Source organism: Solanum tuberosum, unplaced genomic scaffold (genome assembly GCF_000226075.1).
Source record: "Solanum tuberosum cultivar DM 1-3 516 R44 unplaced genomic scaffold, SolTub_3.0 scf00069, whole genome shotgun sequence".
NCBI classification, from domain to species: Eukaryota; Viridiplantae; Streptophyta; class Magnoliopsida; order Solanales; family Solanaceae; genus Solanum; species Solanum tuberosum.
The window spans coordinates 443,018-465,398 of record NW_006238995.1 but is presented as its reverse complement, the minus strand read 5'-3'; the positions used below and the strand labels follow the sequence as shown (position 1 = coordinate 465,398).

At 32.2% G+C, this 22,381-nt stretch overlaps 1 long non-coding RNA gene across 3 annotated transcripts; it reads left to right on the top strand.

The window, feature by feature from the left end:
- Positions 1 to 18,993: 18,993 nt before the first annotated feature.
- Positions 18,994 to 20,358, top strand: LOC102594649 (uncharacterized). Of its 3 annotated transcripts, none has more exons than XR_001473241.1 (5): positions 18,994 to 19,007; positions 19,105 to 19,239; positions 19,635 to 19,709; positions 20,103 to 20,216; positions 20,319 to 20,358. It is a non-coding gene; the product is annotated as an uncharacterized lncRNA (long non-coding RNA). The 3 variants fall into 3 exon arrangements; XR_001473240.1 differs by having other exon boundaries at positions 19,631 to 19,709; XR_001473242.1 differs by lacking the exon at positions 19,635 to 19,709.
- The last annotated feature ends 2,023 nt before the right edge of the window (positions 20,359 to 22,381 follow it).

Sequence of the window (22,381 nt, the reverse complement as noted above, 5' to 3'; positions counted from 1 at the left end):
CTCATTACGTAAGTTCATGAATTTTTCTTCTAAAAATATGAATTATGTTCTTGTTAGCATGGGTAACTAAATCCACAACTAGGGTTGTAGGAACCATGAGCGATTAACAAAATATGAATAGTAACTAACTAATTCTTGAATAGTGTTGTTGCATGCATTGATAATTCTTTTGTTTAGAAGTCTTTTTAACGGTGGCCAACGTTACAACTCGCCTTGTTGCTACTTGTCGGACCAAGGAGGTAGTTAATATGAAAAGAATTATCAATGGAGATTTATTGTGATGCTATCTTATAGTCTATTGTCAATTGGTGCGAGGGTGAAAACTAAGTCATACATTAATGTGATGTCTAATTTGAGGTAATGGTAATGGTTAGTAAATTATACACTCATAGCCGGACCAAGGTGTGGGGTGAAATTCTCTATTTGGCGGACTAAGCACTTAGGGATACATAACTTACCACTTTGCATATGATACACTAGGAAAGGATTACTATTACTAGGATTACCGCGTTATGAGCTTATGGGGAACACATACACCCTAATTTCTCATTGATAACAACTGAAGTTCGAATTTTGCTCACTTGCTCTCTAAACAACAATCAATTATTTGTTACACAAACACCCCCGATTTACTTACTTGTCTCTGAAATACGTTGACTAAATGAATATAATCGTAAGTTAAAGTTAAGTCTAAGCCTTATTCCTCGTGGGATCGACCCCAACCTACAAGTTGGGTTCTTTATTTGACAACGATCGCTTATACTTCTTTAAGGAGGTATAATTTGAGCGTATCTATGAACTAATGGGAACAAGTTAGACGGTAGGAATGCTTTGAACTTGGCTTGATGTTAGAGGTCCCTTATGACCCTACATCATTTTCGATAATTTTTATACACTTGGTAAAGAACCTTAAAACACATGAGTAATTAGGACATCACCTGGTTCAAGCTCATATACTTACGATGATCGATTCATATTCTGAGAGTAGAGGTGCAAGATGTTACAATATCTCTCCCTTGAAATAATTCATCCTTGAATAAAGATTAAATCTAGTATAGACATGTGAATAGAATCAACTAAGTTTTCATTGGGCTATTTGATTTATATATAATAGCATATACTAAATTTTTACCAACAATATGTGGTCTAGCAAACAACAACAACAAGGAATTTAGAAGCTTGAGCTAAGAGTGTAAGAATTAGTACATACCAGAACAACATAAACAAGGTGGTGGACTTAGCCTCCACTGGCCTCTGTAAGACTTAAAAAGGGAACTCTTAAAATATTTTGAGGGAAGGAATCATAAACATAATTTATGTGAGACGCCGCGACATATATTCATAAAGTATGAACAATATAAGTTTGAACTGTCACGACCTAAAGTACACCTAGACATGACATGACGTATAAGACCCCGAGAAGCCCTACAAAAGCCACTTTATATACATACAACATAATATAACAGAAAACATTAGAATTAAAGGTAAAAAATCTCATATCAAGATGAGTTTAACATAAGAGCGGAAGTCTACACATTGTCTTGACAAGTCAATCTAATACATCAAAAGAAGTTGTCAGGATGTAACCCATACACAACGTACAACATCTGAAAACTAAAGACATGAGAAAAGCATAGTAAAGGTGACATGGTCCTCGGAACATAAGGAATCACCAAGTCTTCGATCCATAAAGCAATCCACTAGCCACGAGCATGAGAATGAGAAGCATCTAACCCTACATTATTAAACAATATAGGCACAATTATACATTAGTACATGAAATGTACTAAGTATGAGGGATATGTATAAAAACATAAAACATGAATATAAGGGGACATAAAGAAAAATATGATAAGCATGATCAAGCTAAACATAGTAAAACCTTTAAGGAAGAATCATAACTCATGAACATGATCAAGTCATCTTAAAATCCTAGTGAACGCCTCATACAAATTGTTGAAGTAACTTAGATCTTTTTGTGGGAAATTTATCATTAACCGACATAGACCACGTGAGCTATAATGTGGAATCTGGTGTCTTGCTTCCACACCGGAAAGAGATGTCCTACTTTCCAAGGTAAGGACCATAAACTTCTAGCTTAGGTTGATCTGCTAGCTATGTCTTTCTAAGACAAAAATAATGGGGGCACATAGTTAGGGACAAAGAGTTACTTCTAGAGACTCGACCTTTACTAACGGGAGAGCCTCCATGTCAATGTTCTCTCGGTGCTAAGTAAAATCCCAAAGGAATAATCATATTCATAAATATATCATCGTACATGGAATAATTAAGTTACTAATCCCAGCTTAAATGATCATAGAGTAGCTCCTTAAATCATAAATCATGCACGGGTCAGAAAAACTTTCACCAAATCATGATTTCATAAGCATGTGAGAAAACCTTTCACAATTTCATTGATTCTTGTCTTAGAAGTAGCCATAGATCATAAAATCCATTTTTGTAAATCACGTATAAACTTTCATGGATCGTATTCATAACTTCATAATGTTCATATCTTCATAAATGCATATCTTTATAAATTCATAGTCAAAATCATGAATAGTGCATGAGTCTTATAGAAATCAATTAGAAGTCATGTAGATTAATCAATTCATGCATAGAAAGATGGAAATTGAACAATTAAATCAACATCAACCAAGACCTATGAAGATCACATGAAACCCTAAGCAATTTAGGAGAAATTGAATTGGAAACTTAAAAACCATTGGGACCCATTGGATGAATGAAATCCAATGGTGAAACCTTATATACCTTGATGATCAAAGCACAAGATAAATGTAGGAAAAATGAGACTTGAAGCTTGAACCCTAGTTTTCTTGCTTGAGACTTGAGAGAATTTGGAGGGGATGAACTTGAATGGGGTTTGGGAATTTGTGAGAATGAGAGGGTTTGGGTAGATTTTAGAGTTGAAGGGTAGATATAGGTCTCAAAATTAGGGTCAAAACGACATAGTATAGGTATTAAATGCATAGGAAAAGACCTAAATACCCTTAATAACTAACTACCAGAGGACCCTACGGTTTGGACCTACGGGCCGTAGAAATTCCTACGGACTGTAGTGGTCAACTGTAGGTGGAGTTACTGGGGCCTAAAATTGTCCAACTTCCTACAACACCATTCTATGGACCATAAATCTTTCTATTGTCTATAGACTCCATCCATAGACCTCTCTTTTAACCCAATTTTTTTACCAAGTCTTGATTGCCTCTACGAAACCCATCTATGACTCGTCCAATTTCCTATGTCTCATCATGTTCATTCATAGGTTAAACTTAAGAAACTTTTGTTACGATCCAAGGGTACCCCCTAGATGTAACACGGCGTACTCGACCCCGAAGGGGTCTCATACAAGCCCGTTGCATCATCTTAACATAAGAAATTAGAAAAAGTATGGATAATTTAAAACTTCTTTAAAACCATACAATCGAAAACATTTTCATAAAGCAAGCGGAAGTCTTTCTATACTCTTTGTCTCAAACCATCTAATACAACTTTTAGCTAGAATAAACTCTTGGGACATAGCCCATACAATAGTCTCAACATGAATATAAAAGACAAAGGAAATGTGGGTTTTGTCCTCGAAGCTATGAGGACTCACCAAGATCTTCAACTCCTAGCAACTTCTAGAACCTAAATACAACTTTTAGAATAAACTCTTGGGACATAGCCCATACAATAGTCTCAACATGAATATAAACGACCTAGCGGGTCGTTACATTACCTCTCAACTAAAAAAGAACTAGAATAAATTTGATTCCAAATATGTTCATATTATGAGTGGACTAGCTTATGTTTGCCCTTCAATACAATAATAAAATTTATTTATTTTTTGATCAATCCTTTTATTTTAGGATAAAGTTTTTTACTACAATTATATGTTACAATCAAACTATCTTAAAATTCATAGGCTCTATCTCAAGTCACCCCACCTTCTTTCATTGTCAACTCCGTCGTCTAGATCATTTCACTCTCATATCAGATCAAACCTAACCTTCTATTGATGGGAGAATAAAATGAGAAAGTTTAGACAAGTTTTAATGTGAATTTTGCAATTTATGGTATACTTTTCATGTATATAAGGTGGTCAATTCAAGTTTTGAACATGATCAGAGAAAAATGAGCAAAAATTGGAGTAACAGCTTTTTCGCGCGCCTGCGTGAATTTTGAGCTGCATACTGGTTCTCCGCGCGTCATTCGCGCGTCCAAGTGCCTGCATAGCGCGCCTGCGTGGAGTTGCGGCGTGAAAACATAAAAGTAAGGGTGTATTTGGAATTTGGAAAAGAAGAAACCCTATGCTATATGAGGTGGGAGCTTTCCCCAAGGCAGGGAGAGCACCAGGAGGAAAGAGCAACGACGAGCAAGAGGAAGGGGAAGCCGCGGTACACTACTCGAATCCAAAACGGAAGTTGGGATTCAAAGTTTGATGACTATGTTTTCTTTTTCTCTTTTGTTCTTAGTAAACTTAATCTCATCCATGGAGTAGATTCTTATAGGGTATTTGACAAACATGTTGTATTGATGAATCTGTTGGGATTTTGACTTTCATTCTTATGCTTGAACTTGTTATGAAAATTGGAATTAAATTGCAACCTGGTTCATTATTTTAATTAATCGAAAGAGGAGTATCTTGGTGAATATTGTTGCATAGTTTGGTTGGATTGAATCAATATATTTTCTCTGAAGTAATCGAAGGAGCTTCTTGATAATTATTGATTAAATCTAAAGGAAAAATAGTCGAAGGACGTTACTTCCTTAAGAACAATCATTAACATGTTTTTGCATATTAGAATCACTTGGGTATAATTGGTTTATTCTTTAACTTGAGATTTATTCGGAAGAAAAATCTAAGGCTTAAAGGATACTCTAATAAGCTATCGAATTCGAGAGAATCGATAGAACTTTAGATGTGGTAAATGAATGAATCAAATCCTAACTATCATTATGCACTTGTTAGTCTTGTACCCTATCTTTATACTATACTATCTTTGACTAGCGAAGCATTAAACTTATAGTGTGTTTGTGCTCGTCAAATTTTGGCGCCGCTGCCGGGGATTGGCAACAAGTAGTTTTCATAGAGTTTTGTGTATTAATTCAGGTTTATTTTAATTGTTTGTTTAGTTAATATCTCAAGTTCATATTATTGCAGGCAATAGGGATTAACCACAACTTTGGTGCATGACACGATCTTCCTCAAAAGAAGTTATCGAATACAATCCAGAGTTGGAAAAAACTTTACGCTTGCTTAAGAAGGAACTTGCAGAAAGGGTTTCACAGCAGCCTCAAGGGTTTAATACAGTGGGTGATATAAATATTGGTAATAGAGGTTTGAATGACCCAGTCAATCCGGATAACCTGAATCGATTGGGGATTGAAGATGATGCTGAAAATCCTGGGGTTGTTAACCGACGAATCCACCGCCTTCCTGTTGAAGTGGAAGATCAAATGGATCAAAATAATGGAAGGGCGGGGAGATTGCTAGGAGACTATGCTAAGCCAAATTACAATGGGATGCAGTCCAGTGTAAGATGTCCTCCAGTTGCTGCAAATAACTTTGAAATCAAACATAGTGTTCTCCAAGCAATACAAAATAACTGTGTTTTCAGAGGGAAGCAGAATGAGGATCCAACCAGTCATCTGATGGATTTCGATGAAATTATGAACACTTTTCACTACAATGGAGCTTCAGACGATGCTATATACTTAAGGGCATTTCCTTTCTCTTTGAAGGATGATGCTAAGATCTGGCTACGAAGTTTACCTGCAGGATCAATCCGCACCTGGAATGAAATGACGACAAAGTTTTTTGATAAGTATTTCTCACCAGCAAAAACAGCTAGAATGAGGAAGGAGATCAGCAATTTCAGTCAACTAGAGTCAGAAACAGTGTTTGAAGCATGGGAAAGATTTAAAGAATTGTTGAGGAAGTGTCCACATAACGGAATAGAGCCATGGTTGCAGTTGACAAATTTCTGGGAAGGGTTATCGCCTACGTCACGGAGGATATTAAATAACGCAGTGGGAGGACCAATCATGAAGAAGACAGCTGAAGAAGCAATTGAAATTCTTGATGAACTTGCAGAGGATGCTAATCAGTGGGTTGTAGAGAATTCTGAAAGAAAGAAGAGTGCAGGGGTGCATCAAGTAGATACATACACTACCTTGCAAGCGCAAATTGCATCGATTGCAAAGGATGTGAAGCAGCTGACTCTTGCGCAGGCTCAAATGACACAATCAATAATCTGCGATTTTTGTGCAGGAGGACATCCTACTCATGAATGTCAACAAGTTCCACTGGCGGAAGAAGAGGTTAATGTTGTTGGAAACTATAATAGAGGGAACAATTTCAATGCAATGGGGCAAAAACATCCTGGATTCTCATGGAGTGCACCGAATGGTAGTTTGAATGCTTGGCAACAGAACAATGCGAGAGGACAAGGACAAGCACCCCAGGGGTATCAGAATTATCAGCGACCACAATATCAACCTCAACAGGGACAACAAGGAAACCAATCAAATTTGGAGGAGATGTTTAAAAGTTTCATCACCAAGGTAGATGAGAAGTTTGAAAATCAAAGTGCTTCTATTCGCAATTTGGAGAAGCAAGTGGGACAGATTGCAAATCAGATTTCTGAAAGAACTCCAGGAACTCTACCAAGTGACACAGTGAGGAATCCAAAAGATTTGAAGGCTGTAACATTGCGTTCTGGGAAGATGTTGAGTGAAAATTGTCAGAGTCCAAAAGAGAAGTCAAGGGAAAGCCAAGTGGAGACAAAAGAATCTCATGAAACCAAGAAAGATAAGGACAAGTCGAAAGTTGATGGGGATACAAAACATATGTCTCCATTGCCTTTTCCTCAGAAAATGAAACGAGAAAAGCTTGATAAATGTTTCGAAAAGTTCCTTGAGATGCTAAAACAACTACATGTGAATATACCATTTACGGAGGTTGTCACGCAAATGCCTGCATATGCAAAGTTCCTAAAGGAAATTCTATCTAGCAAGAGAAAATTGGAGGAAACATCAGTAGTCAAGCTTAATGCTCAGTGTAGTGCCATCCTTCAAAATAAACTACCTCAGAAATGTGGTGATCCGGGTAGTTTCACTATTCCTTGTGCTATAGGAAATGTTAGGTTTGAGAAGTCATTATGCGACTCAGGAGCCTCTATAAACCTCATGCCGCTGTCAATTTTCAAGAAACTCGAAGGAGAAATTGGAATAATTAAGTCCATCCCTGTTTCCTTACAGTTGGCAGATCAATCTACAATCATTCCTGAAGGAATAATTGAAGATGTTTTAGTTAGAGTGGACAAGTTTGTGTTCCTAGTGGATTTCATAGTGGTGGACATGGAAGAAAATAAGGAGGTTCCGTTAATTCTTGGGAGACCATTTCTGGCTACTGGTAGAGCAATACTTGATGTATATGAAGGACAATTGATGCTCAGAGTTGGAGAAGAAAAAGTAGTTTTCAATATGAAAAAGATGATGAAATTTCCTCAAGAGGAGGAAAATGTCTACTCCTGTTTCAAAGTAGATATATTGACTGATCTGGCTGAAGAATATAAGAATGAAAACTTTATGGAGGAGACATTGGAGGGATGCATCACTGAATCGAATAATGAAGAAGCAAGGGAACGAGAATCCTTTCCAAAAGACACTGAAAATGAACTTTTGAGAGAGAAGCAAACATCTACTCCAGAGCTCAAAGTGTTGCCCACTCACTTGAAGTATGTATTTCTTGAATTTGACAGTTTTCCAGTAATTGTTTCAATCTATCTTACAGAAGAACAGGAAAGAAAGCTGATATATATGTTGAGAAGATACAAGAAGGCTATCGGGTGGTCTATTGCAAATATTCAGGGGATTAGCCCCGCATTATGCATGAACAAAATCCTGTTGGAGGAAAATAGCAAGCCAGTGGTACAACCACAACGCAAGCTGAATGAGAAAATGGAAGAAGTAGTACAAAAAGAAGTTCTTAAACTTCTAGATGGGGGAATTATATTCCCAATTTCTGATAGCTCTTGGATCAGCCCAATTCATATGGTACCAAAGAAAGGAGGAATGACTGTAGTGAAGAATGATGATAATGAATTGATCCCGACCAGAACTGTCACTGGGTGGAGAATGTGTGTAGATTATAGAAGGCTGAATAATGCAACTAGGAAAGACCATTTCCCACTTCCTTTCATTGATCAAATGTTGGAGAAGGTAGCTGGCCAAGGATTTTATTGTTTTCTTGATGGGTACTCTGGCTACAATCAAATACCCATTGCACCTGAAGATATGGAAAAGACCACTTTTACATGCCCGTCAGGAATATTTGCATATAGAAGAATGCCTTTTGGTTTGTGCAATGCACCATCAACATTCCAGAGGTGCATGATGTCTATATTTGCTGAATTGAATGGGAAATGCTTACAGGTCTTTATGGATGATTTCACATTGTTTGGTGAAGATTTTGACAATTGCCTAATGAATCTTGAAGCTGTTTTAAGGCGTTGTGAGGAGACTCACTTGGTTCTAAATTGGGAAAAGTGTCACTTTATGGTTAGAGAAGGAATTGTGTTGGGGCACAAGGTTTCGGCTGATGGCATAGAAGTAGACAAAGCCAAGGTGGAGATTATTTCTAAACTACCACCACCAACATCTGTGAAGAGCATACGAAGTTTTCTGGGTCATGCAGGATTCTATAGGAGATTTATTCAAAACTTCTCTAGTATATCTAAGCCCATAACTACCTTGCTCACCAAAGATACTAAGTTTTTGTTCACAACTGATTGTCTAAGGGCATTTAACCTAGTAAAGGAGAAGCTCACGAGTGCCCCTATAATGGTTACTCCTGATTGGAGTCAGCCATTTGAGCTTATGTGTGATGCTAGTGATTTTGCTGTGGGTGCAGTGTTGGGACAAAAGAGAGACAAATTGTTTAGACCAATTTTCTATGCCAGTCGAACTCTAAATAATGCACAGGTGAACTATGCAACCACTGAGAAGGAACTGTTTGCGGTGGTTTTTGCTTTCGACAAATTCAGATCATACCTGATAGGAAGCAAGGTGGTCGTTCACACTGATCACTCAGCTTTAAAATACTTGTTGCAAAAGAAGGAAGCAAAACCAAGTCATTTAACGATGAGCATTGCATGCGCCAATAGAGATGGTTGAAGTCAATTACTATTTCTAGTGAGTTTTGTCAAGGTCTAGAAGGGGTCAAGTATGTTCAAAATTGCTCGGGACGAGCAACAGCCCAAGTGTGGGGGTATTTGATGGGAGAATAAAATGAGAAAGTTTAGACAAGTTTTAATGTGAATTTTGCAATTTATGGTATACTTTTCATGTATATAAGGTGGTCAATTCAAGTTTTGAACATGATCAGAGAAAAATGAGCAAAAATTGGAGTAACAGCTTTTTCGCGCGCCTGCGTGAATTTTGAGCTGCATACTGGTTCTCCGCGCGTCATTCGCGCGTCCAAGTGCCTGCATAGCGCGCCTGCGTGGAGTTGCGGCGTGAAAACATAAAAGTAAGGGTGTATTTGGAATTTGGAAAAGAAGAAACCCTATGCTATATGAGGTGGGAGCTTTCCCCAAGGCAGGGAGAGCACCAGGAGGAAAGAGCAACGACGAGCAAGAGGAAGGGGAAGCCGCGGTACACTACTCGAATCCAAAACGGAAGTTGGGATTCAAAGTTTGATGACTATGTTTTCTTTTTCTCTTTTGTTCTTAGTAAACTTAATCTCATCCATGGAGTAGATTCTTATAGGGTATTTGACAAACATGTTGTATTGATGAATCTGTTGGGATTTTGACTTTCATTCTTATGCTTGAACTTGTTATGAAAATTGGAATTAAATTGCAACCTGGTTCATTATTTTAATTAATCGAAAGAGGAGTATCTTGGTGAATATTGTTGCATAGTTTGGTTGGATTGAATCAATATATTTTCTCTGAAGTAATCGAAGGAGCTTCTTGATAATTATTGATTAAATCTAAAGGAAAAATAGTCGAAGGACGTTACTTCCTTAAGAACAATCATTAACATGTTTTTGCATATTAGAATCACTTGGGTATAATTGGTTTATTCTTTAACTTGAGATTTATTCGGAAGAAAAATCTAAGGCTTAAAGGATACTCTAATAAGCTATCGAATTCGAGAGAATCGATAGAACTTTAGATGTGGTAAATGAATGAATCAAATCCTAACTATCATTATGCACTTGTTAGTCTTGTACCCTATCTTTTAGTATTGATATTAATCTTCATAGTTTACCAATTGATTTTAATTATCATTTAGTCTATAAAAGTGGTGCATAACCACAATCAACTCTTTTCTTTTGATCACCTGAATAATAATTAGCAAGATTTGATTGAATTATTATTTGTACCAATCCCTGTGGAAACGATTTTTATACTATACTATCTTTGACTAGCGAAGCATTAAACTTATAGTGTGTTTGTGCTCGTCAAATTTTGGGCCTTCTATCACATAGAGATTTTTCAAATAGAAATCCGCCCCTAACTCTGTTAACCGACCTATTACTCTTCCTCAAGTTCTCATGTCATCACCCTAATCCTTGAGCCCTCTTAGTAGACCGCATGCAAGATTTCTACTAAACCATCTTGACTCAAATCCCTCCTTATCAGATATGTTCTAAATACTGAACAACTACATTAGTTCCAATTTTTAAACTATGCACTAGACCCTTGGTCATCAATTTGACCTAGTAACCACAACTTAGCAAAACAGATAACATATAATTATAATCACAAGTGTAACATAGCATGAACTCCAAGTCTTCACTCTTAGTTGATATTCATAATAAACGTGAACAACATCATCATAACAAGTCATACATGATTCATCACACCTTTCAAGTAACCTAAACCATCAAAGATCCTTACAACATCATTCACATGCAAAATTGGTCTGCATAAGAACTATCCCATCATTCAAAGACAAATCTAGCCATTCATGGACAAACATGTAACCATCCCACTACAAAGAAGTAAATTTGGTACACACAAACTGTTAGTGTATTGGTGTAGTATCCGAGCCAACTATTATTAATGTACCGGCGTGATATCTGAGCCGATCATTAATGTATATCTCCATACCAAATATGATATTCATATCAACTGTTAGTATATATGTAAAATGCATGGTATACAAATCAATCGTGGAGACACATCCTGTACCAGAAACCCGTGCCAAAATATTGGACTCATTGAACACGAATCTTCTTGCTGCCATTTTTGGTTGAAGTTGATCTTTTTTCCCAAATTGAAACATCGAAAAACTATGGACCTCTTTCGGTGGAAAAAAAAAAGAAAGTGAAGCTCCAATGTGGGATTCAGACACCGGGTAAAAACAAAAATAAAATAAAATTGAGATGTGTCAAAAGAAGTCTTGAAAGAAAATTCATACAATTTTTATTTTTTTTGAAAAAAAAATTCAAGTGGGGGCTAAAACTAGAATAAAAGTGCATTCAAGTTGGAGGTAAAATTAAAATAAAAGTGCAAATTCGATTATTTGCCTACCACTTCTATTCATAGTTACCTCAATCAAATCCATGAAAAACAAAACAGCATAATTAATAGTAATTATTTTATATTTATAATTATAGATATATCATATGTTTGTTTTTATTTTATATATTTATATAATATTTATAAACATGAATAAAGATATAGAATTTTTGGGCCTCTTTCAACATTAAGAATTTATCAAAACTAGAATGATTTTTACTAAAAAAAGTTTTTATGGATTAAATAAAAAATAATTTGAAATCACGTACTGTCACTTTATTTTTTAATTTAATTTGAAAGGCTTCAAAAAAAAAAAACATGAAAGGAAATGAAGTTGACAAATGATAATATTCATGTGGTATGAGGTGGAGTGGGCCAGTGGCGGAGCCAAGGTGTCTAGAAATAGCACAATAAAAGCTCTTTTCAAAAAGTAGAACTAGTGAGATTTGAACACACGAGCACTACCTCATTCCAAGGAGGTGAAACCACTAGGCTAAAATAACTTGTTGTGTTAAGGGTGTCCAAAAATATGTTATTTAATCATTTCGTGTATCATTTTTACTTGTATATACAATATTTTTTTCCGACAAAAGGTGTCCAATTGGACACCGTGACTACCATGTGGCTACGCCACTGAGTGGGGCGAAAATAATAATTGTACTATGTGAAGCGATGTGGGATAGGATGGGTTGGAATCTTTGCGAGTTTATGTGAATTTGCCCTTCAATTGTCCCACTTCATTTGTCATCCCTGATAATATCCATTTTCCATGATAAGCCTATTATTACAAGAATTGAATTAGTTTAGCTAGTGAATTTTGAGCATTGGATAAATCTCTCTTCAACTCCCTTTGAGATTTGTACTATCAACTAACCGAGTTATCAAAAGAACGAATATGTACTTTAGAGAGGAAGTGATAGAAATTGTTTCCTTACAATGTGTTTTGTCTTCACGCTTTCTAAAGCGGCGGTGGAGATCTGGAACCCGACAGGGAAACCGCCTGAGCCCGATGAGCAGAGAAGTTATGGAGCAGGTCCGACTCCAGATAAAACGTAGGAGAGAGCAAAATAGGATATTATATCCCAATTTGCACAAAGAATTGCCAGATGTTGAAATCTTACGAGTCGAAGAAATTTCTTACGGATTATCAACAAAACCACCCCTATGAATGTATGAGTAACACTGTGGATATGAAAAACCTCTCTTCCCACCCATGCACAAATGACGTTCCGTTCAATAATAAAGAGGTAATATATCCATGAGCACCTGTATAGTGATCAACCACATACGAATCGCATCAATCAGAATATCAAATTAAAAATCGTAATACACAATGGTGGAAACAGTAGAGAGAGTGGAGAAATTTGGGGTAAAAACCTAGAGAGAATATTAGAATGTGAGTCTTTTTTTTAAAAAAACTTTTAACAGGTAGTAGAGTTAAACTAGGTAACTAATTTGAGAAATTAAAGAATAGTAAATTAATTATTTTAGGATATATTATATTGCTAAAATAATGACATTATGACATTTTTAATAATTATTTTAAAGTGTAGATGTTTTTAATAATTATGTTAGTGATTTTGACTAGTTTGCTAATTTCATCTAGCATATTATTCCATACAAGCTATAATATTCGAGATTTTTTTTCTCCAAATTTTAGGATTCGTTTGACAATAAATTTTGAAAGCATTTTAATTTTTTTTTGGTCAAATACCTATTTGTCTATAGAAATTATCTAGTTTTTGAGAAATTAATTTTTAAATTTCAAAATCTGCTCTTAATCTATTTTTTGGTCAAGATATATATAACCGTTGGTTTCTTTTTAAAGTTTTAAAACTTGCTTCCCCAAATATTTTTATTTTATATATATAAAAAAACTCATCTATTACTTTATATAATTGTTTTGCTTGATTTGTATAAATGTACTTCAGATTTATTTTTTCCTTGATTTGAATAAATTGTTCTTCATCCTTGCCAATGTATGAAATCTCTTATTTTGTATCAATGAATTTTTGTAGCTAAATGTAAGTTGACGAATTGTAAAAATTACTAATCGTGTTATTTATAAAAAAAAATTATGTTACAATTTTAAGATAATATATTATCTAATTTATCAGAAATAATGATTTTATGTCAAATTTATATTTATATTTATGTATAACATTATGATTTATAATAATGATAAATTCAAAACTAGTTTACTTAAAAAAAAACGTGTTAAATAAACCTGTTCAGATGGACCAACTTTTAGGTTAGTAAATAAATGGCCAAAAATATCCACGTAACATCATATGATTGGTGCTACACATTATATTATCCACATATATAACTGCTCTTGTTTTCACAATCTATTTGACAGAAAATAATTTTTTATTCCAAAATTAAACGCGAATTCAAAATTTAAAATTTGTTAATTCAGTAGTGATTGATACTGAATTCTGATAAACTCGCAACGAATATTCTAAATCCGTCGCTGTAAAAAGATGTGTTGGTTCCCAATTCTCATCTTAATAGTTGCATTTGAGATCATATGCCTACAGCCTGCTCTAGCTGGTTTGTCTGTCAAGTATCTTCCTGGATTTGAAGGACCACTTCCCTTTCAACTTGAAACTGGGTGATTTTTCTATTTATCTTAAGTAAATATTTAATCGTAGGGGCGGATCCACATTGAAGCTTTGGGGTGTTTGGAACATTCATTAATTTTGTATTGAACTAATAGAAATTACAAATGGTTTAAATTTAACCAGTGAGCACTCAAGCAACAAGTAGTTGATTGGTGTAGTGGTTGTTTGTGGGTGCTCAAAGTTACATTGCATCTGTTGTCTCCGGGTTTGATTCTCATTATAGCATTTTTAATTTTAAAGACCAACTCCTCTCAGGCCGCAAATATTTATATCACATTAATGGATGCATGACATATACTCTCTCCGTTCTCTTTTAGTTGTCATGATTTACTTTTTTAGAGTCAAACAATAAAAACTTTGATCAATATTTAATTATGTATTTTTTTTATCATATTGATATGCAAAAACTTGTAATTTTTAGTACTTTTCGTAAAGTTTTTGAATATCTAAATTTTTAGATTAAAATATCGAACTAATGTAATTAAATGTACCTTTGAAAAATAGTCAAATTGACTTTCGAAAAGTGCAACATGACAACTAAAAAGGGACGGAAGGAGTGGTTGAATGATTTTTTGCATTCTTGGCTTGTGATGGTGTTTGATAGGATGTATAAGAATAATGTTGAATAGGGTGTCTTAGTAATGTTAGTAATATTAGTTATGCTGATATTAATTATGTAGAGATTATCTTTATGCATTATTTGATTTAGTGTATTAAAATGATATACATTGAATAAATTTTTTTTAATTTACAAAAATTATACCTTGCATAAATATAATGAAAAGAATGTAGAAAAGATTTTAAGGGGTAATTGTGTTTTTAACCATGCTAATGCATATATTAAAATTTCTCGCATTATTAATACCATGAATTTCTATGTATACTAATTAGAGTGCATAACTATTGTCATAGCTTGAAAAAATATACCAAATAATGTACAAAATATTAAGGTGTTTATTGAGAATTAACTTTTATTAATTAAAATAATATCTACTCTATATGTAGCACCATTTATTTACGAATTCAATCTTTAAATCTATACCCATAGTAATTGTGTGTATTTGAATGTCTGAGTTCGAGCAACATAAATTTAAAAAAAAATAAACGTACAGATATTAAAACATCCATCGGACATTATCGATTACAATATGTTCTGTAATAATTTAAGGGTTTATGTGAACACCCAATGATTTAAGTATTAAAACACTTTTTTTTATACGTATTGCTACTTAAAACTCAAGTTTTTGAAATTTGATATTTTTTTATCTGTCAAATATCTTCATGGGGTGCTTTAATAATCAATAATGTATATATGAAACTCGCAAAATTAATATTGACTATTCTCAGATTAATTGATCAGGTATATAGGAGTAGGTGAAGCAGATGAGGTGCAAGTCTTCTACTATTTTATAAAGTCGCAATCTAATCCTAAAGTCGATCCTCTTATTTCTTGGTTTTCGGGAGGTCCCGGTTGCTCTGGATTGAGTTCCATTTTTTTTCAATGTGGTAAATTATTCATCTAACTTTACCCTTATATTATAAGAATTGGTTTTCTTTTTACAGATGTTTGCAACAAATTTTAACCTGACTAAAAATAAATTGCAATTACAAATAAGATATGAACAAACATAATTTTATTGATAAAAAATGTGGGTACAATTTCTTCCTTGATTTTTTTTCTCTCGGGATGATTTGATTTTGATCTCTTTATAGATATTCTATGAATTTATGGAATATACGAGATGTCTTTTACGGGAATATAATATATTTTATATAGGCATGAGCTAGGATTTACGGCTGAGTAGCCTCCAAGAATCCTAATTGAAATTGAACACACCTTGTAGAATCCAAATTCGAATAAATCACATATCTTATAGAATCTCACAAAATTTCAATGTCTACAACTACAACAGACTCTAGTTAAAATATAAAAAAATATACACTGATTAGGTTTATTATATGTATATTTATATTTAATTTCATCTATTATTTGATCTTTAGGATATTCCACAAAAATAGTTATCCCATTGTTTTTTATTGCAATGAGGACTAGGGAAGATGAAATAGAAAGGAGAAATTGGGACCGTGAGAATTGAACCAATATCATTTCTTTTAATTTTTATAAAAGAACATAGGAGTCGTTTGGTTTGTAGGATTAAGTTATCATGAAATTATAATTGTTAGATTAATTTAATTTATTTTATTTAAAAGGTGAGATAAAATAATATCATATTTGATGAGATAAAGTGGAATATTTAGGAGGGATTAAATTTAAAATTACTTTTATATTTTGTTTGATTTGAAGAGATAAATTTATACATTCAACCAAACAGAGGAAATATAATATGTTTACAAATTGCAATTGTACTAATTAGTTTTGTATGAAATCACTCAATTATGTTTTCAAGTTGTCAAATATTATTCAAATTTCTTGCTAAATTTTGCAGGACCATTATATTGGACACTAGAGCTTAAAATGGGAGCTTGCCAACGTTGTCTTTAAATCCATATGCATACACTAAGGTCAGAAATAATAGCGAAACTTATAAAAATCTCACTAATTTAGCAGCTAACAACTTTAATATATTCCAGTTTGTAATATTACGAATTTTATTAATTTTGGTGTGTTCAGATTTATCCAGATACATGTATCTCAAGATATATATATGAGGTCAAAATTAGGTGTAATTTGTTCTAGATACATTGCATTTAAGTGGATTCGCATGCTAGATACATAGACAAAATCTTGCTCGCCACTCTCCTATGTATATGGTATCCCAAATATACATGTGAATCATACAAGATACATGTATCTAGTGTTTATCTAGTGTGATTCGTATGTATATGAGATACATGACTATTTCCCTCCCCATCTTGCTTGCCTCCCTACCCATCTCGCTTGCCTCTCTCTCTCTCCCTCTCCCTCTCTCTCTCTCTCTCTCTCCCTCCCTCTCCTTCTCTCTATTTTAGTGTATCTAATAGCAACAACACATGTATATAGGTGTATTTTTCTCAATATATAATAGAAAACTCTTAACTATTGGTAAGATACATAATTATTAAAAAGTATAGGTAGAATTAGTATATACAATATTGATGTATGTCTAATAAGATAGTTTTCTCAAAAAAAATAAAAAATACTATAAATCACAATAATTTACAAGTTAAAATTATATAAATATATAACTGATTCTCCTAATTTCATCTCTACCATATAAATTGAGACAAATATAATACGGAGTAACATATATTAAACTCTTACTGACATGAACTGAAATGCCCCTAATTATTTAATTGAATTATAGGTGGCAAACATGATTTTTGTGGATTTGCCAGTGGGAACTGGATTTTCCTATGCAACAACACAAAAAGCAAATTACTCAGATGATTTACAATCAGCTGATCATTCTTATGAATTTCTTCATAAGGTAAACACATGACAAATTTATTTATTTATTTTTATTATTAATAATATTATATGTGCATAATTATCACATATTAAGATAATATTTAAATCTATTTGTCTTAATTCACCAATTTTCTTTAAGTATTTTACAGTGGTTAATTGAGCATCAAGAATATCTCAATAATCCTTTTTATGTTGCTGGAGACTCCTACAGTGGAATTACAGTTCCTATTGTTACTCAAGTTATATCAAATGGTAATTAATAAATAAATAATTCGTTTGTAATTAGTATTATAATATATAGTGTTTTTTCTTTTATAGAAAAATATAATATATTGTTGATACAAATTTTGCAATGCAGGTAATGATATGGGAATCAAGCCATGGATCAATCTTAAGGTTGGTAATCATACATGTATTTTTTATTATATGTACATTTTGATGGAAGTTAGTTAAATCAAGCTGTCTCATTTTTAATGATTTTATTCATAGTAGATTTCACATATTGATCGATAATGAACTTTTATTACTTTAATATGCTAATAAAAACTAGTTTTGTGACTTTATTATTATAGTGAGTGAAGTTAAATAACTTTATATAAAAATCAACCTGAATTATACATCTTAGTACTAAAAAAAAGATTTTATATATGGTGAAAAGAATATCTGCAACTTTTACTTATTATAGTAAAAAAAATAAACTATTATGCATTTCTGTCCAATAAATTAAATGGTATTTGCAGGGATATATTTTAGGCAATCCAGTAACATTTACTGGTCGTCGAGATTACTATATGTTACCTTTTGCTCATGGGATGGGCCTAATTCCTGATGAACTATACAAGGTATGAGTACTGCGAAATAATTTTAGAAATGCGGTGTTGTTAGATAAAAATGATAGAAATTTAATTATATATTGAGATAAAAATGTTTGATTTTAGGTAAAAAAATAATAATAATTAAACTTCAGACATATAAATTTTTAGATATTTTGTCAAGTCTAATTTTATACGCTACAAATATGACATAAGTACTGTTAATTTCAAATTCAGGTATCTATCCATTCCAATCTTTATTTTTCTTTTGATCATTCACATTTCTTTTGAATTATTTAATTTACATTAAATTATTTAAATTATTACCTAAGTATCACATAGTATAAATAAATTATATTTAACAAACTTAAATGGTGATACTTATTTTGACACGGAGGGAATAGTAAAAAATATATCTTTTAAAAGGTATTTATTAAGAGTAATTTGAAACGGAAGAAGTACAAAATACTATAGTTAATTCATTCCTTCAAATTAATGTCTCTCTAATTAAGTGTGATTTAATTTCCATAAACAGTCATTTGTGACTAATTGTGAAGAATAGTTGACACATAATCTTCCAACCAACCAACTTTGTTCAAGGGACATAAATACTTTCAATTGGGTAAGCTCTCACTCTTTTTTTTTTTTTTTTTTTTTTGTTGAAAAAATAATTTTAATTGTCAAGTTAATAATTAAAAACCATTAATATATTAATGCAGTTGACTAAGGATATTTATCAATATAATATCCTAGAGTCCCCTTGTGAACTTGTATCAAATGATTCAAGAAGATGGTTGACTGAAAATGTTCTAAAGCTCAAAAATTCTGCTACATATCCTCAAGTTAAATGTCGAGTAAGTTACTATCAATTATTTTTTTTACTTGATCTCGCCACGAGGAAACAATCTTGTTTTTACCTTGAATCCTAACGTAACTTCTACTTGAGAATAATTCGAAACTATAGTCATAAGTTGGATAAATTTGAACCTTACACATGAAATTCATATATTTTAAGTTGAAACTCTGCTAATTGTAATGACAAATATGAGACAATTCGCTAATGCAAGAATAATATTGTGTAACGTTATGACAAAACATATTATTTATCTTGGAAAAACAAGACAATTGAACAAATTCAGATACATGGACAAATTCAGATTTTTTTTTCTTGTTACTATATATTATGATATGAAAATTAGGACAGACATCGATCTAACAATTTATTTCCCCGTAATTATATTTAAGGAAGAATGGCATGACCTCTCTTTGATTTGGGCCAACGATAATAATGTAAGAGATGCTCTTCAATCTTCATGTTCGAAAGGTATGTAATTTTAATAATAATTAAAAAAAAACAAATTGAAACTTAGATATTATTTATTAAAATATCAAAATTAAATCAAATTCAGAAAACTATTGGAGCATGAGAGGAATGCAAGAGGAACTTGCCTTTTGGAACAATTATCAACAATACTATACCATATCATTCAAATCTTAGTCGTAAAGGTTTTAGTTCTCTTATTTACAAGTATTTATTAGACTATTTTATTTTCAAGCTAATACATTTTATAATAATTTTCTAAACTTATTTTTGAGGGTAATTTCATTAATAATCACTTAATATTATATTATTACAGTAAAACTATATTTTATAACGAAATGATTATTCAATTTTACCACAGTATCATAAAAACTTACAAATTTTTTTTTGGAGTAGTGGTGATCACGATATGGTTGTGCCATTTATTTCAACTCAAGTATGGATTAAATCACTAAACTATTCAATTATTGATGATTGGAAGCCATGGATTGTTGATGGTCAAGTTGCAGGGTGAATTTCTAACCTAATTTTTTTTTCAATTATTCCTTAATTAATGTTAAGCAAAAGAATAAATTGAAAAAAATATTAATTAAGTTTGATTGTTGCATATAGGTATACAAGAAGTTACTACAATCAAATGACATTCGTGACAATTAAGGTAAGAAATTATTACACTTGTTTTAATTTGTTTGTTTTAGTTTTTTTTATTTTTACAACTATTTATATCAACTTTTTGCAAGTCAGGTTTAAGATCATAAGATCAAAGAGAAATTAGTATATTATACATATCTTTAATTTAAAATAGCAAGAAATCAAAAGTTTTCTTAATTCTTTTCTTAATTTGTGTATCAAATCAAACTCAAACAAGCAAATTAAAATGAAGGGAGCAATACTTTTCATAATAAAAATTTGATTGCATATGATGTTGGCATCAAACCAATAAATACAAAATATGCATCTTTCATGGATATGTATTTATATGTTAATTAACAAATGATTAAATAGGCATTGGGCTATAGATTTTTTAATATTTTTTATTTTGTTTGGAATTTATGGAGTTGGAGTTGGAGTTGGAGAAGAAGTTGTGTTTAGTTATACTATTTGCAAAAAAAAAATTAAAAAAATTGAAATAATATTTATGTTTGAATGTATTCAAATACAACTTTAAAAGTGAAACATGAATTGAAAAATAAATTATAAGCTGTTTATTTTAAATTTAAAATACAATTTCAAGTTTAATTTGAATTTTATGATCATATACTGATTCAAATAAAATAAAAGTTACTCCAATAAAAATAAATTTATTTTATAGCCAAATGGTTCCTAGGAAATAATATCTATTAACTTACCTTCATTTTTAACTACGAACTTATTTAGTTTAGTATAAACATTTGATGCACATAAATATACATCTTACTCTAGTTCACTACTTGTTTAAATAATTTTTTATTGTCATTCTAATTAATGCCTTTTGAATACAGGGAGCAGGGCATACTGGCCCAGAATATAAACCCGTGGAAAGTCTTGCCATGTTAAAGCGTTGGTTAACCTATGAATCACTCTGATTTAAAGTATATTTATTGATAATATTATTTTTATACCATGAATTTTATTTGATTGATTATGAGAAGTTATAAAGAACTTTATTTTTGAAATTATTATATTAAGTTTGGTATGAAGCATTACCTATTGTTGAAAGGTAAGAGAGCAATTAAAAATAAAAAATGTGAGCAACTTACCTTATGATACTTTAAGCAATATTTAATTAGCTCTAATTATAGGTGGATTTATGAATTTAAATTTCGAGGGTAAAATTTATCCACACTGGGTGTTTACACCAAGTCAATACATGCATGTCATGTGTTTAAATTTATAGTTCATTTTACTTCATTAAATCACGTAATAATAGAAATTGCATTGGCTTGGTGTAAACACCCGGTGCGAGTAATTTTTTTCCAAATTTCGGGCTTCAACTTTCAAGGAGTATATTTTTAAGGAAAAAAAGACCAAAAATAAACCTCAACTAAAATATGAACAAAATTGCCCTTATTTTCATTATGATTACAAAGTCTAAACATACCCTTATTATCACTTGTAGATTGGTTCATAATTTGCCTCTCAACTAAAAAAAAAAAATTAGAATAAATTTGATTCCAAATTTGTTCTTATTATGAGTGGACTAGCTTATGTTTGCCCTTCAATACAGTAATAAAATTTATTTATTTATTTGATTAATCCTTTTATTTTAACTCCATCGTCTAGGTATCAGATCGAACCTAACCTTCTATCACATAGAGATTTTTCGAATAGAAAGCCGTCTCTAACTCTATTAACCGACCAATTACTCTTCCTCAAGTTCTCATGTCAACATCCTAATCCTTGAACCCTCTTAATAGACCATATATATGTAAGATTCCTACTAAACCATCTTGACTCAAATCCCTCCTTATCAGATATGTTCTAAATACTAAACAACTATATTAGTTCCAATATTTAAATTGTGCACCAAACCCTTGGTCATCAACTTGACCTAGTAACCACAACTTAGCAAAACAAATAATATATAATTAAAATCACAAGTATAACATAGCCTCAACTCCAAGTCTTCACTCTTAGTTGATATGCATAATAAACGTGAACAACCTTAGTATAACTGTCACGACCCGGGAGCACCC